We start from the raw sequence: 16,535 nt of genomic DNA on the forward strand, positions 1-16,535 counted from the left end.
ATTAGAAATGGAGAAAATAGGAGCACAGAAGCGAGATGGTTTGTGGGGATGGGACAGGGACCGAGCTTGCAGGCTCCAGTGGCTTGCACAAATTACATTGTAACATGCCATGAAAATAAGAGGAAGGAAGGTAGATAGGCTACGCGAGAGGAGCTGAAGGGTAGTAGAAAGGAACAGATGGTAAAGGAGGGAGGGAAGGGTGGTGGTGGAAAGGAATAGAACAGACATTGAAGGAGGGTGGAGAGGAACAGACCCCCAAGGGAAATATGGAAGACAGAGTGGGAAGAAGACAGATGCCAGACTATGCGGGAGCGGAGGGAAGAAGATGGGTGCTAGACCAATTGGGGGGGGGGGGGTTAAGGGAGAGGCACAGTAACAGCAAATGGAAGACGCAGAGAGAAGACGACACACAGTGGATGGAAGGAATTCAATGAGAAGATGTGGAAAGCAGAAACCAGACAACAAAGGTAGAAAAAAAATTATATTTATTTATTTATTTTTTGCTTTAGGATAAAATAGTATATTAGTTGTGTTGATAAAAATTTATAAACAAAGCCCTGCCAGCTGAACATCTCTTTCTCTAGTTCAGCAGCAGGAACTTTGATTTATAAGAAAGGAATAAGCTAAATATTACAGTACTAAGGCTTATATGGATGCAGCGGGGACGGTGACGGGGCGGTGAATGGGATGGCAGTGGCGGTGACGGGGCGATGAAAGGGATGGCGGTGACGGTGACGGGGCGGTGAAGGGAACGGCGGTGACGGTGACGGGGCGGTGCAGAGGATGGTGGGCCGGTGACGGGGACAGATTTTTTCCCCGTGTCATTCTCTAATAAGCACGTGAGATCACTTCATGGAAGAAATTAGGGGGTGGGTCATTAGAGTGGGCAGACTTGTTGGGCCATGGCCCTTTTCTGCTATCGATCATCTTCTATGTTTCTATGTTTCTAATTCCAGTCTGAGTGCCACAGTGGTGGAAATTTATTCTCTTTCTAAGAAATATGCTTTGTAGCCAAGTTATCTGTTTGCCTTCGTTAAATCTCCTGAACCTCAGCTGTGCTCAAGGTGGTCCTTTCCTCAGAAAGTGTGGAGTGCTAATTAAAAGTCATATTTGGCGTCTTAGGCCAAATCCACGACTCCTCACAGAAGGAAAGACCTGGTTCAACACCAACCAATTCCAGGGGAAGGGTCAGATATTTATGGAGGAGCATGTGGCGCAGTGGTTAAGCTACAGCCTCAGCACCCTGGAGTTATGGGTTCAAACCCCACGCTACTCCTTGTGACCCTAGGCAAGTCACTTAGGCCCAAATTCTGTAGCCAGCGCCTAAAGTTAGGCACCTATTTCGGAGGCACCTATTGATGTGGCCCTTTTGAAGCTGGGCGTGGCAGCCTATTAAAAATGGACAGATATGTGGTGAAATAGGCAAGCATGAAAAGCACAGTTACTTACCGTAACAGGTGTTATCCAGGGACAGCAGGCATATATTCTCACATGTGGGTGACGTCATCTACGGAGCCCCAGCGCGGACAGCTTTTCAAGCAAACTTGATTGAAGTTTCAAGTTTGCACACTGCACCACGCATGTGCATGCCTTCTCGCCCACTAGAGGGCGCATCTCACCTCGTGGTCCTCAGTTCCATAACTAGCAAAGAAGCCATCCCCGGGGAGGCGGGCGGGTTGTGAGAATATATGCCTGCTGTCCCTGGATAACACCTGTTACGGTAAGTAACTGTGCTTTATCCCAGGACAAGCAGGCATGATATTCTCACATGTGGGTGACCTCCAAGCTAACCAAAAAAGGGCAGGTGGGAGGATGGCAATTTAGGAAAACAGATTACGCAATACCGACTGGCCAAACCGGCCATCGCTTCTGGACAATGTGTCCAGACAGTAGTGGGAAGTGAATGTATGAACTGAAGACCAAGTGGCCGCCTTGCATATGTCCTCCACAGGTGTAGAACGGAGGAAAGCTACCGAGGCTGCCATCGCTCTGACCTTATGCCCCGTGACTCGACCTGGGGGCGGAAGACCAGCCTGAGCATAGCAAAAGGAAATACAAGCAGCCAACCAGTTAGACAGAGTGCGCTTGGAAACAGGATGCCCTAATCGATTAGGATCAAAGGACAAAAACAATTGAGGAACTTTCCTATGAGACCTGGTGCGTTGAAGGTAATATGCTAACGCCCTCTTACAGTCAAGTGTGTGAAGCGCCGTCTCGCCAGGATGGGAGTGGGGTTTCGGAAAGAACACAGGAAGGACAATGGACTGATTGAGATGAAAATCAGACACCACCTTAGGCAAAAATTTTGGATGTGTGCGGAGAACCACCTTATCATGATGGAATACAGTAAAGGGGGGGGTCCGCAACCAAAGCTTGCAACTCCCCAATCCTTCTAGCGGATGTGAGAGCAATCAGAAAAATCACCTTCCAAGTCAGAAATTTCAACAGAGACCTGTCGAGTGGCTCAAAAGGAGGTTTCATCAATTGAGCCAAAACCACATTCAAATCCCACACGACAGGAGGAGGCTTAAGAGGGGGACAAACCCTGAGTAGCCCTTTCATGAAACGTGTCACCAAAGGATGGAGCGAAAGAGCACGTCCATCCAGGTGATGATGGAAAGCCGAAATGGCACTAAGATGAACACGCACAGAGGTGGTTTTCAGACCAGAATGCGACAGGTGCCATAAGTATTCCAGGACCGAAACAGGATCCAGGTGAAAAGAAGAACACCAGGTGGAAAACCTGGTCCATTTCTGTGAATAACAAAGCCTGGTAGAAATCTTGCAGGAGGCTTCCAATACCTCCTTCACAGATTGAGACAGACCAGGCGAAGTTAAGGAGCAAGAAACCAAGCTGTCAGGTGTAATGACTGAAGATTGGGATGTAACATTGACCCTTGACTCTGAGACAGCAGAGAAGGAAACACAGGCAGAAGTAGAGGATCCCTGGTACTGAGCTGCAGCAGCAGGGAGAACCAATGCTGACGCGGCCACCGAGGCGCAATGAGAATCATAGTGGCCGCGGACGATTTGAGACGCACTAACGTTCTCATGATCAGCGGAAAGGGAGGAAACGCATACAGGAACCTCCCTTCCCAATCGAGAAGGAAAGCATCTGCTTCCAGACGGTCCCGGTAGTACATCCGAGAACAATACAGGGGCAGTTTGCGGTTTTCCAGAGAGGCAAACAGATCTACCTGCGGCGTTCCCCAGCGATCGAAAACCTCGCGCAGGACTCCGGCGTTTAGGGACCACTCGTGCGGCTGCAGAAGCCGACTGAGTTTGTCCGCCAGACAGTTCTGTTCTCCCTGGATGTAGACCGCCCGAAGGAAGATGTTCCGGGAGACCGCCCACTCCCAAAGACGAAGCGCCTCTGAGCAGAGGGGCCAAGACCCCGTCCCACCTTGCTTGTTCACATAGTACATCGCTACTTGGTTGTCCGTCCGAACGAGGACTACCCGATCTTGCAGTATGTGGTCGAATGCTCGAACCGCCAGAAAGATGGCACGAAGTTCCAGCACGTTGATGTGACAGCGACAGTCCTCGGCAGACCATAGGCCCTGCGTTCGAAGACCGTCGAGGTGAGCTCCCCACGCGTACTCCGAAGAGTCTGTGGTCAGAACCTTGCGAAAGGGAGGGGTGAGAAATAGCAAACCCCCTGACAGATTGGAGGAGTTGGTCCACCAACGCAGCGATCTCCGCAAAGGAGGAGTCACCGCAATGAGACGAGACACCGGATCGCGATCCTGATGCCACTGAGAAGCTAGGGTCCACTGAGCAATCCTCATGTGCAGCCTGGCGAACGGAGTGACGTGGACCGTCGATGCCATGTGGCCCAGCAGCATCATCATGCGCTGGGCCGAGACCACCGATTGTTGAGAGATCAGACGGCCCATCCGCACCAAGGCTTCCAACCGCGGAGGCGGAAGGTACGAGCGCAGGCGCACAGTGTCCAGCACTGCGCCTATAAATTGAAGAGACTGGGCCGGGGATAACTGTGACTTGGGAAAATTTATCTCAAACCCGAGTCTCTGCAGGCAGACGATAGACTGTCGGGTCGCTGAGATAACCCCGTCCCTGGTCGGGGCCTTGATGAGCCAATCGTCCAGGTACGGGAATACATGCAGCCCACGAGATCTCAGGGCTGCCGCGACCACAACCATGCACTTCGTGAAGACTCGAGGGGACGAGGCCAGGCCGAAGGGCAGGACCCTGTACTGAAGGTGCAGATCCCCCACCTGGAACCGTAAAAACCTCCGGTAGGCGGGGTGCACCGGAACATGGGTGTACGCTTCCTTCAGGTCGAGGGAGCACATCCAGTCCCCTTCCTCCAAAAGAGGATACAAGATCGGGAGAGACAGCATTCGAAACTTCTCCTGGACCAGGAATTTGTTGAGCTTCCTGAGATCCAGAATGGGGTGTAAGTCCCCGGTCTTTTTTGGGACTAAAAAGTAACGGGAGTAAAACCCCTTCCCCAGCTGATCTTTGGGGACCGGTTCCACCGCCCGAAGCTTCAACAGAGCCCTGGCTTCGGCCAGAAGGATGGGAAGTTGTGCTTGGTTGGAAGAGGTAGTCCCCGGGGGTTGATCCGGTGGCGCGGACACAAAGTTGAGCGAGTAGCCCTCGGAGACGGTCCGGAGCACCCAAGCGTCTGATGTTATCTCGGTCCAGGCCACATAGAAGGACCGAAGACGCCCCCCTATGGGAAGGGGTTCCTGTGAAATCGCGGTGGGGAACCCGCCCCTTCCGCTCAGCCCGTCAAAAGGAGGGCGCGGGTTTGGAAGGACCCTGCGCCGGGGCTTGGGATTGTCCCCCTCTGCCTCGCTGAGATGGACGTCTCGGCGGTGGCCTAGAAAAAGCCGGGGTAGACTTCTGAGGGTATCGGCGCGGCGGAGGACGGAAGGGTTTCTGCGGCGGGGGCCTAGGCTTGGGGCAGACCAGGGAGGCTAACGAGCGCTCCTGTTCCGACAACCGTTTGGTCGCCGCATCCAAGGACTCGTCAAATAACTCGGACCCCACACAAGGCAAGTCTGCAAGACGTTCCTGCAGGTTTGGGTCCATATCGAGGGTGCGAAGCCAGGCCAGATGGCGCATGGCCACTGCGAAAGCCGACACCCTCGAAACCAGCTCAAATGCATCGTACACCGCATGGAAGAGGTACAACCGCAATTGAGACAGGTTGGACATAAACTTATCAAATCCTGCTCTTTGGGAGTCCGGTAGGGAGTCTCGATATTGAGGAAGGTCCTTCACCATGCCACGCAGATATGAGGAGAAGGTGAAGGCATAATTTAGCACCCTGGTGGCCATCAGGGAATTAGTATAGAGGCGACGGCCAAACTTGTCCAGGGTCCGCCCCTCCCTGCCGGGTGGAACCGCCGCAGAAACCCGGGAGGGCTGCGTTTTCTTAAGGGCAGACTCCACCAGTAGAGACTGGTGGGAGAGTTGCGCCTTCTCAAACCCCTTAGGGGGCACCGTCCTATACTTCGCTTCCATCTTGGATGGGACAGACGTGACTGTAAGAGGGTTAGCCAAATTCTTCAGCCAGGTCTGCAGGAGGATTCTATTCAAGGGGAGCCGGGGTACCTCCCTAGGTGGGGTGGGAAGGTCTTGCTCCTCCAAAAATTCTTTGGAATATTGAGAACCCACCATGAGGTCCAACCCTAGAGCTCGGGCCATGTCCTGAACAAAGGTGGAAAATGAGGACGGCCTGGCGGGTGGAGAAGGGGTTCTCGACCTCCCCACCGAGGAGAGGGGAGAGGCCTCGTGGGAATAATGAGGATCCCTCGCCGACCCCGAGCCCCAGGATTCCCGCTCCAAAGGCCCCGAGGGGGAAGGAGAAACTCTCCGCCTCGAAGAACCCTTGGGCGAGGACCCCGGGGTCCGGGGGACCCTCTCCCCCTTCCTCGGCGAGGCGGCACGGGAAGTCCTTCTAGGAGGAGATCGGAGAAGCCTCGGGTTATCGAGGCGCAACTCCGATACCTGCTAAGCCTTGCCCCCGAGCGGCGAGGAACGATCGTGCCGCCGAGGAGAGCCCCGCGGGCGCTTCGGCTTCCTCGAGCGGCGCCCCGTCCGAGGTCACGTCGAGGGCGAGGCGCCCCGGGAAGACCCCGAGGAGGAGGAGGAGGAAATGCGGCGCACCCGGCGCATCTTGTCCTTGGGCTGCACGCTCTGCTCAGGTGGCACCCCCGAGGCCGAGGTCGAGGGCAAAACCGGGGCCGAGGTTACTGGAGCTTCAATACCCGAGGCCGAGGCCGCCAAGGTCGAGGCAGCCGTGACCGAAGCCCGTTGCAGCACCTCCAGGGCCCCCGACAGCTCCGATGAAATAAGAGCTCGGAGGAGGTCCTGAAAGGCCGGAATCCCGACGAAGGTCGGGAGTTCCGTGTCCGGAGCACACTCCCTGGAGGGCGACCTCGGTCTCGAGTATTCCCTCGGGGTGTGCGATGCCGGGGTCCTAGGCGGGGCCGAGGCCGACCCACTCGCCTTAGCCGGGGCAGAGGATGGCTTCTTAGCTGTCGGGGATGGAACAGAGGACTTACCCGACGCAGGTTTTCCCGAGGACGCCTTCGATGTCGAGGCGAAGCCGAGGCCCCCGAGGGCGCCGAGGCCGAGGTCAAAGCCGGGGCCGAAGCCGAGGCCGACGTCGAGGCCTTCACAGGCGCGTCCACGGCAAATAACTCCGCCATTCTGGCCCGCCGGCGGCGGAGAGCTCTGGGCTGAAGAGTAGCACAACGGTCACAAGAAGCTGTCGGATGATCCGAGCCCAGACAAACAATGCACCACCGGTGGGGGTCGGTGATAGAAAGCAACCTCTCACACCGGCTGCATTTCTTAAAACCCGTCACAGGACGGGACATGTACGGAAAAACAGGCCGGGAACGACCGACGTCCCGCGGCCACGGCTGCCGGGAGCCCCCGGAGCCCAACGAAAAGAAAAATATTTTTTTTTTTTTTGAAACGAAGGAAAATAACACTAAAACAAAAATAAAGAGCACCGCGATTCGAAAAAATACTCAAACGCGGCGGCAGAAAGGCAGCAAAATTGGAGCTCAAATCCACAGGGCTTTCTGGCTCCGCGGAAAAAATTGAACTGAGGACCACGAGGTGAGATGCGCCCTCTAGTGGGCGAGAAGGCATGCACATGCGTGGTGCAGTGTGCAAACTTGAAACTTCAATCAAGTTTGCTTGAAAAGCTGTCCGCGCTGGGGCTCCGTAGATGACGTCACCCACATGTGAGAATATCATGCCTGCTTGTCCTGGGATAATATAAAATAGCCACTACGCTGTCTTCTCATCACTTTGGATTTTACTAGTGAGGGATATATATTGATAAGACAGGGTCTTATCCAAGAGAAGGCTTTATGAGTGGCTCTATAAAATTACTATTGGATAAGCCAGAACATAAACCAGATAATATATTGACCTAAATATGTGTTTTGTGCTGAGGTCACTGGAAACAGGAGTAGGCCTTCTCTCGGGTCACTAGAATTAATAGATAAGCTCTGTTGAAGAGAAGATAAAGGCAGGCTATAGCTTAATTTTATGAAGTTTCAATGTGTGCCCAGTCTGGTCTCCAGAGACCTGTGGCAGATAAGGTTTGGCCTTTGACCTGGTTGCTATAGAGTGTAACCAGCAGCCTCAGGGCAAGGTGTCTTGGGCCACCGGTACAAGAAAAACCTCTTGTGAGCCGCTGCGGGCAGCACAAGGAAAAATAATAAAGCGTTTAGATTAAGGACACCACCGCACCAGGTAAGTTCTTTTCCACAATAAACTTGAGCTTTATTCTTCACAGTAAAAATAAACAGAAAGCTTGTCAGGATGATTCTGCTTATTATCATAGGCTCAATGTCAATATGGCAAAACTGAATAAGTCATTAGTCTCTGTGGGAGTATCAAAATGAAAATAGTTCAAAAATATCCAAAGGAAATCCTCCCCAACAGAGTAGAGTCCACGTTAATTCACAGTCCAAAAGCATGTAAAACAAAAGAAAGAAAAACTTCCAAAATTCAAAGCAAACAAACAAACTTTAGTGCTGCACCAATTCAGCACAAGTCAGTGTAACTGCACTGGCTTCATCAGCAGCAACATGCTGGTCAGACAGTGTGCTCCGTGATATATTATTCTGCCAAAATAGGCCCTCTATCTCACCACATGAATCACAGGGCAAACCCCACTGTCTGGGACTGAAAAACAGTTCACTTTCCCCCACCAGGGAAAGAACCACAAACTTCCAGAAAGGAAAAAAAAACAAATATCAAAAATACAAGTCTTGCACAGTTCCAACAAAACTTCTTTACTCTTCAGCTGGCTTTGAAGTATCCAGCACTTGCAAGCAATTAGAAAAACAAACTTTAATTACTCACAGCAACAGAGTCAGTCACTTGGCTTTCATACAGCATACCTCCATGGGTTGGATTTCACAAGGCAATTCAGCATTTGTCTCAGGGTTTATTTCCAGCTCCATGTCATGTGGTTCTTCCAACAAACCAAGAGGCATATCTTCACCAGCCTCTATCAGCTCCATGGATTCCGGAGTTTGGCTGATATCCAGAGCTCTCAGCCCTGAGTGCTGTGGCCTGTCCTGCCCCAGTTCCTGCTGCTTCTGCCTCTCAAGTAGTTTGGATCTCAGGGATAGCAGTCTGCAGCCCCGCCCCCAAACCCTCAGGTGGAGATAATTTCTGGTCAATCACCCTGGGCTTCAGTGGGGGATGGGAATCCTGCACTCCTACTCTCCCGCTCCCTCTACAGGACAAAGAAGGTAATTCATCTATTGACTCAATTTGTGCTTTAAAAGGGGATATTTGAGTGGAGCTTGGTTTAGACTTGTGCACTGCTCTAGGGACACTCCTAGCAGGCATAGTCTGCATACCACAAGAGATGGACCTTTCTTCTTACTAGAGAGATTACATTCCAGGGGAGGGGGTTCCCTCTCCTTTTTTTGCAGGGTAAAGTTAGAAATGATAATTGAATATACAAAATGCAAATACGAAGAATTAAATTTTAGTAAACTATTAATGGGTTCAGATTGAAATATAATTACCTCTAAAAATTGTACTGGAGGATTCATATAGGAAAATGTAGGTTTTGTGGGAGTGGATTGGCCACTCCCCTTCTCTCAGTGCATGCTCTTAAGTGACTCAGTAAAATGGGAGCAGCATTTTGACTTTTAAGGAGAAATTATTTAAAGCTGTGTGTATGGATAATATTTCCTCTGTAAGTAGATTATATTGTAATACTTTTTCTTTATCAGATAAGCTAGTATTAAAATGTAACTTTTAGGAATTCTTGTGTGAGGGGGAAAGATACTCCCCCAATATGCATGCAAGCGCCTTAGATGGTATCAAGTATTCTTGACCAATTATATGCAGGCAGTAAAATGTCATCATATATTAGGTATATATAAGTGAACCTAGCAGAATGGAATTTTGAGGGCATTAAGTCAGGGAAGTTGCATTTCTACTATCTGATTTGTAATGTGCCTCCATTGTACAAATAAATGCCTTATGACTCAGGAATGTCTGTAACATTTTAATAAAAAATATTTGATTGGAAATATTTGTACAATTATCATCATTTCAGTGCACCTATGTGTCAGCCTAGCATTGGGTTAGCCTAACCAATGTCAGCAAAGGCCTATGGGAAAATATATCAATCTGACTCTGGAATGTGGATGCAGATAGGCCCTGAGTGCTCATGCATAGAATTCACATACAGAAAACATCCAGGCAGACTGTTTCAAACAGCCCTAATTAAATCATGCTTAAAAGGTAACAAACCATCTTGCAGCTAAGAGGTACAAAGAGGTGCTAAGAAGATGTGTTAATGTCTGATGCTTAGGATGGACAGCTTAGGATATACAATGTATCCAGGTGCACACATATTGTCAGAGGCATACTGGAAATTACATGCGACTGTCAATCAGAACTGGTTAGATACCAGACGACTGGAGGAAAGCGAACGTCACGCCAATTTTCAAGAAAGGATCGAGAGGAGAACCGGGCAACTATAGACCTGTGAGTCTTACGTCTGTCCCCGGCAAGATGATTGAATCACTGATCAAGGATAGCATAGTTCAGCACTTGGACACACACGACTTGATGAAACCCAGTCAACATGGATTCAGGAAAGCGAAATCGTGTTTGACGAATTTACTCCAATTCTTTGAGACCGTAAACAAGCAAATTGATAGTGGAAAGCCGGTGGACATAATATACTTGGACTTCCAGAAAGCATTTGACAAAGTCCCACACGAAAGACTTCTCAGGAAACTACAAAGCCATGGCATAGAGGGAGATATACAAAGATGGATAGGCAAATGGCTGGATAACAGGAAGCAGAGAGTGGGCATTAATGGGAAGTTCTCCGACTGGGAGAAAGTGACTAGTGGTTTACCCCAGGGCTCGGTACTTGGGCCGATTCTTTTTAATATTTATATCAATGACCTGGAAAACGGAACATCCAGTGAGATCATCAAATTTGCAGACGACACAAAACTCTGCCGGGCAATCAGATCGCAGGAGGACAGTGAGGAACTCCAGAGAGATTTGTGTTGGTTAGAAAAATGGGCGGAGAAATGGCAGATGAAGTTCAACGTGGAGAAATGCAAGGTAATGCATTTAGGCAGTAAAAATAAGGAATACGAGTACAGAATGTCAGGTGCAACTCTGGGAAAAAGTGAACAAGAAAGGGATCTGGGTGTACTGATAGATAGGACCCTGAAGCCGTCGGCACAATGCGCGGCAGCGGCAAAGAAGGCAAATAGAATGTTGGGCATGATAAAGAAAGGAATCTCAAGTAGATCGGAGAAAGTTATAATGCCGCTTTATAGGGCAATGGTCAGACCCCACTTGGAATACTGCGTCCAACATTGGTCTCCCTACCTAAAGAAAGATATAAAACTGCTGGAGAGGGTGCAGAGACGAGCGACTAAACTGGTGAAGGGTATGGAGAAACTGGAATATGAGGATCGACTTAAAACACTGGGATTGTTCTCCCTTGAGAAGAGGAGACTGCGTGGGGATATGATCGAGACCTTCAAAATACTGAAAGGAATCGACAAAATAGAGCAGAGATTATTTACATTGTCCAATTTGACACGGACAAGAGGACATGAAATGAAGCTAAGGGGGGACAAGTTCAGGACTAATATCAGGAAGTTCTGCTTCACACAGAGAGTGGTTGACATCTGGAATACTCTCCCAGGGGAGATTATTGCGGAATCGACAGTCCTAGGCTTCAAAAGCAAACTAGATGCATATCTCCTTGAGAGAGGCATATAAAGATATGGTTGGCTATAAAATAAGCCAGGTGTATACCTGGCAGGGCCTCCGCGTGTGCGGATCGCCGGACTTGATGGACCGAAGGTCTGATCCGGAGATGGCGCTTCTTATGTTCCAGTCTATTCTTCTCCAGTCTAGCACAGTTTACTAAGGACGGGGATGCTTAACTTCAATAGATTCTATTGAAGTTCAATAGATTCTATATTTAGAATAAGATTCCAAGCTAATAAAGGCTCCTCTTGCATCACCCCCTTCTCTTGCTCTATCACTGGAACCTGAAGCTTGAGACATCACCCTCCCCATCCCCCTTTCTCTCTCTCTCTCTCTCTTTCTTTGGGTGTTCTCTCTCATTCACAAGAGCACAGAAGCATTCTCTGTAATTGTAAAACTTATATCTCTCTCTCTATCTCTGGAACTTTGCTCTCTCCTTAATTGTAACTTTTATGAATCTTACTTTACTGTAAGCCTATTTCTATAATATATTCTTTATGCAATCACCTCTGGCTGTGCTTCTCATTTGAGTCTACTTCCTGGTGAATCTTCTGTGAAGGTATTGAACTCGGGACTAGAGAGTTGCGTGGGGACAGAAATCCCACCCATTGCCACCCGTCCCTGCCAAAGTCCCACCCGTCCCCGTGAGGAATCCCACCCATCCCCACCCATTCCCACAAGGAATCCCTCCATCCCCACGCATCCCCGCAAGGTATCCCCTCCGTTCCCACCCTTCCCTGTGAGGATTCCCCTCCATCCCCGCCAGTCCCTATAAACTTCTGAAATAGTTATTTCATTTAATTATGCTACTGAATTAAAGGCTCTGGTAGAAACTCATTTACAAATAAGCAAAATACTTTATTATTTGGAATTATTAATTGGGAAGAATACATATTTTGTAAACGGGTTTCTACCAGAGCCTCTAATGTTTATAAATTTTTATCAACACAACTAATATACTACTTTATCTTAAAGCAAAAAAAAAAAGAAATATAATTTTTTTCCTACCTTTGTTGCCTGGTTTCTGCTTTCCTCATGTTCTCATTCAATTCCTTCTATCCACTATCTCTCTTCGTCTTCCATTTGCTCTGTTACTGTGCCTCTCCATTTCTCTCCCCCTTCCAAATTGGTCTGGCACCCATCTTCTTCCCTCCGCTCCCCCCATAGTCTGGCATCTCTGTCTTCTTCCCTGCCAGCGTCTTCTCCCCACTCTCTCTTCCCCATGTCCTGTCAGCGTCCTTCTCCCCCTCTGTCTCCCACATGTGCTTTCAGTGTCCTTCTCCCCCTCTGTCTTCCCCATGTCCTTTCAGCATCCTTCTCCCCCGTCTTCCCCATGTCCTTTCAGCATCCTTCTCCCCCTCTGACTTCCCCATGTCCTTTCAGTGTCCTTCTCCTTCCCGTCTTCCCCATGTCCTTTCAGCATCCTTCTCCCCCTCTGTCTTCCCCATGTCCTTTCAGCGTCCTTCTCCCCCTCTGTCTTCCCCATGTCTTTTCAGCGTCCTTCTCCCCCCACCCGTCTTCCCCATGTCCTTTCAGCATCCTTCTCCACCCCTTTGTCTTCTCCAGTGCTTTCAGCGTCCTTCTCCCCCCTCAGTTTTACCCATTTCCCTTAAGCGTCTTTTCCTCTCCACTCCACCTTTCCTCCCTTTCTCTCTCCCTGCCCTTTACCTTCGTGGTGCTTTCCGGCCCGACCGACAACAGAACAGGCCCGGTCCGACAAACCTCCCTGCCCTGTAGCTGCAAATCTAAATTACCTTCTTACAGCAGCTGGAGTATTGAAGCTGCTGTAAGAAGGTAATTTAGATTCACGGCTAAAGGGCAGGGAGGTTTGTCGGACCGGGCCTGTTGTCGGTCAGTCGGGGAAAGCGCCACAAAGGTAAGGGGACCTAGCCGGCTGTGCACCCCCCCCAAGGCTGCACCCGGGGCGGACCTCCCTCCCCGTCCCCCCTTGGTACGCCACTGCCTTTTCCCTACCTGCCCTGCCGCAGCACACAGCCGACCGGAAGGCTTCCCGATGTCAGCGCTGATGTCAAAGGAAGGGAGGGCTGTGTGCTGCAGCAGGGCAGGTAGGGAGAAGACGCGCCTCGCGAGTACATCCAACCTGGCGTTTGTAAGAGCACCTAACATAACCCCACCAACCATACATTGGGGGGGCACATCAATCCTTACACTATGAGCAGGGTAGAACCAAAACTCTGCTCACTATCTAAATTGAACAACAAGCCAAATTAAGCTTTTTAATCAGCACTGATTGAAACCTAGGTGACTATCAAGAAAGTGCGATTCTGTAACAAGGCGCCTCTAAAAATTTAGGCGGCATTCAAAACAATAGGCGCTAAGCATGTTAGGCGCGGGCATGGCTACATGTTAGGAGCCCTGTTCCAGAATCACTGCTCTTAAGCGTGCTTATGCACTCAGCTAGGCGCCTAATGTTTACTTGTACCTAGAGCTGACCTATTTCTTGGGCGCCTCAGCGTGGTTCATTAAACAGCTCCCAATTTTATTAGAATTGCGCTGAACAGTGCCTAACTTTTGGGCGCTTCTTGTAGAATTTGCCCTTTAATCCTCCATAGCCTCAGCTACGTTAGATAGATTGTGAGCCCACCGGGACAGATAGGGAAAATGCTTGAGTACCTGACTGTAAAACCGCTTAGATAACCTTGATTGGCGGTATATAAAATCCTAATAAACTTGAAAACTTGATTTCTATACCGCACTATGCAAAGTTCAAAAGAGAACATACACAATAAATCGAACAGACAAAAAAAAGTGTGGGGCAGGCATGTGGCATCTTTTAAGGAGAGGAGGAGATAGTGGATACTGTGAATGGGCAGACTGGATGGGCCATTTGACCTTATCTGCCATCATGTTTTTATAAACACAGTAATTGCATAAAAATGTCTCCTATTAGTTGAATATTTTAGTCCTTACCTAGGGAGATCAGAGTCTCATAATTCTCCTTCATCACCTCCCTGTAAAGCTCCTTCTGACCTTCATCTAAATATTCCCACTCCTCCTGGGAGAAAGAGACAGCCACGTCCTCAAACTTCACCTGCATGTGAAACACAAACCAGGAACATACTCAACACCTTCAGCATCACCATCAGCCATTATTGTATAAATGATACACATAAGTTGGGGGAGGCGTACATATGGAGCATGGATGTGTTGCCAAGTGATTAAATGTAAAATGTAATAACATAGGATTTCATATAAAATTTCACGAATAACTTTTAAAACGATGCAAACTAAATCTGCTCAATTCATTGAAAAATGTCCCGTCTCCTTAGAAGATCTTCAGATCGCAGATTATTTACCGTTCCCTCTTTCCAGCAGTTGCTCCTGAGCTTTGGAATATCTAGACGGCTTCAAAGGCCTTCTTAAGAGCCATTTATGAGAATAATCTTTTTATTATGGCAAAAACAGTACAAGTTACATGTTGAAAAGACAACTCTGTCCCTGTGGGGTCAAAGTTCTCTTAAAGAAGTCCGATCCCTGATCTGAGGGGGCTCCATTTGAAGCAGAGTGATCATTTGCATTCTCCATTCAGGGCTCCCACGATCTGACTTTTCTCCCCATAGGAATCTGCCATTTGACATTTCAATCTTCCTCTAGTTCCTACCAGTCAAAATGCAGCCTTTGGTCTCTCCTATATTAACTGCATTTCCTCCCCATCTTCCTTTACTTTAGTCCCATATGTTCTACATTAGATACGTTGTTACTGGTGGTTTTATTCCCATTATATTTTATCTGTAACTCACTCAGAAGTTGAATAAGGGACAGAATCACATTTGAATGAATGAGTGTTGGACCATGAGGTGAGGAGAGGCTGAATGGAAGCCCAGGGCTGCTCCTTAACCCTCCATTGCCCCCTTGGAGTGTGGTGGTGGCATTCCAAGTCCCCTCCCCCATCCCTGCCAGGAAAAGTGGGGGAGGGGGAGACCTACCTGAGCAGAAGCTCCTGCAGCCATTTGGGGCTCTTCCTCTAGACCAGGTTGCTTCTTGGAGTGAGAAGAAACTGGGCACTTGAGGCTCCAGCACAAGATGGACGACTCTTTCCTTTGTTGAGCAGAAAGTTCAGCCCATCACTTTTTCCCGCTCCCAGAGAAATCCTCCTTTCTGCCTTCTCCCTGCTAGAGGGCGGAACCTTCCACTCCTCTTCCCGCCCCAGAGATCATTCTGACCAATCAGCATTATAAGGGGCAGAGCCTTTGTTGTGAAGCTCCGCCCTCTCCCTTGTGACATCACCAACCTTCTCGACTCCTCCCCCAATTCCTTTCTAATCAACAAACACTTTCCCGCCAACAAACACTGCGGCAGATGCCAACAAGGAATCCTGCACAGGGAGAACCAAGACTGGGAGGTTGTTAGAGTTCGAGAATGATGTGGGGGGAAATGTGTCCCTGTCCCTGAGAGCTCAGCCCCTGTCCCTGCAAACTGTCTGATCCGAACAAGCTTCGAATAATTATTGAACTTATTTTATTCAAGTATAAAAAGAAACTATTCTGTACAATTGTCATTTGATATAAATCTCACAGAATAAGGGAATGGGGACTTGTAAACTGCCTATTTGTCACTTTGGCATTCCAAAGCAGACATTCAAAGAGGTGGGCACTGGGGGATTAAGTGACTTGCCCAGCACTGGGATTTGATCTCACATAGAGGCAGCAGCTGAACCAGTGAGCCACAGCCCTCTCTCCCCAAGATCCCCTCCTCTGAGAAAACTGAACCAGCCAAATTACAGAATGCTACATAGAAAAATCATGGCAGGAACAGTGTTAGGGGAGTGCATTAGGGCACAGCCTTACACCAATATGTTCACTATTTCACTTCCTTCATCCCCTTGGTTCAGCATCTTCTCTTTCCCTTCCCTTCCCTCTCCTCCTCCCTACAGGTCCAACATCTCTCTTCCTATCCCCTACCTCCTATCCCCCTACCCAACATGGGTCTGGCACCTCTTTCCCCTACCTCCTTCCAGTTTCAGCTGCCCCCCTCCAACATGAGTCTAGCAGCCTGCAGGTCCAGACCCTCTGTTTTTTCCAGGCCCAGCACCTCTTTCCATTCCTTCTAGCTTCAGCTCCTGCCACTCAGCCCCCCCACACCAGTTCCAGTGGGGGTTGCTGGACTCGTGAGGGGATTCCGCTGCTTATGAGGGCTGCTGCACTCATGGGGTGGGAGTCTGCTGCTCTGGACTGGTCTAGTGAAATGAGATGAGGGCTGAGTGGAAGGCAGATGGGGCTGGAGCTGGTCTAGGGAGCTGAGTG

General features: G+C 49.4%; 1 protein-coding gene and 2 pseudogenes across 1 annotated transcript in view; all 3 read right to left on the reverse strand.

Annotated features, from left to right (window-relative positions):
• The window catches only part of LOC117355285, a 34,162-nt pseudogene extending 19,831 nt beyond the window's left edge, over positions 1 to 14,331 (reverse strand).
• LOC117355269 overlaps positions 1 to 15,263 on the reverse strand; it is a 193,054-nt pseudogene extending 177,791 nt beyond the window's left edge.
• Positions 1 to 16,535, reverse strand: part of LOC117355248 (oocyte zinc finger protein XlCOF6-like) — a 127,599-nt gene that overhangs the window by 79,454 nt on the left and 31,610 nt on the right. The gene's annotated exons all lie outside the window — the stretch shown is intronic.

This window comes from Geotrypetes seraphini, chromosome 2 (genome assembly GCF_902459505.1).
Source record: "Geotrypetes seraphini chromosome 2, aGeoSer1.1, whole genome shotgun sequence".
NCBI classification, from domain to species: Eukaryota; Metazoa; Chordata; class Amphibia; order Gymnophiona; family Dermophiidae; genus Geotrypetes; species Geotrypetes seraphini.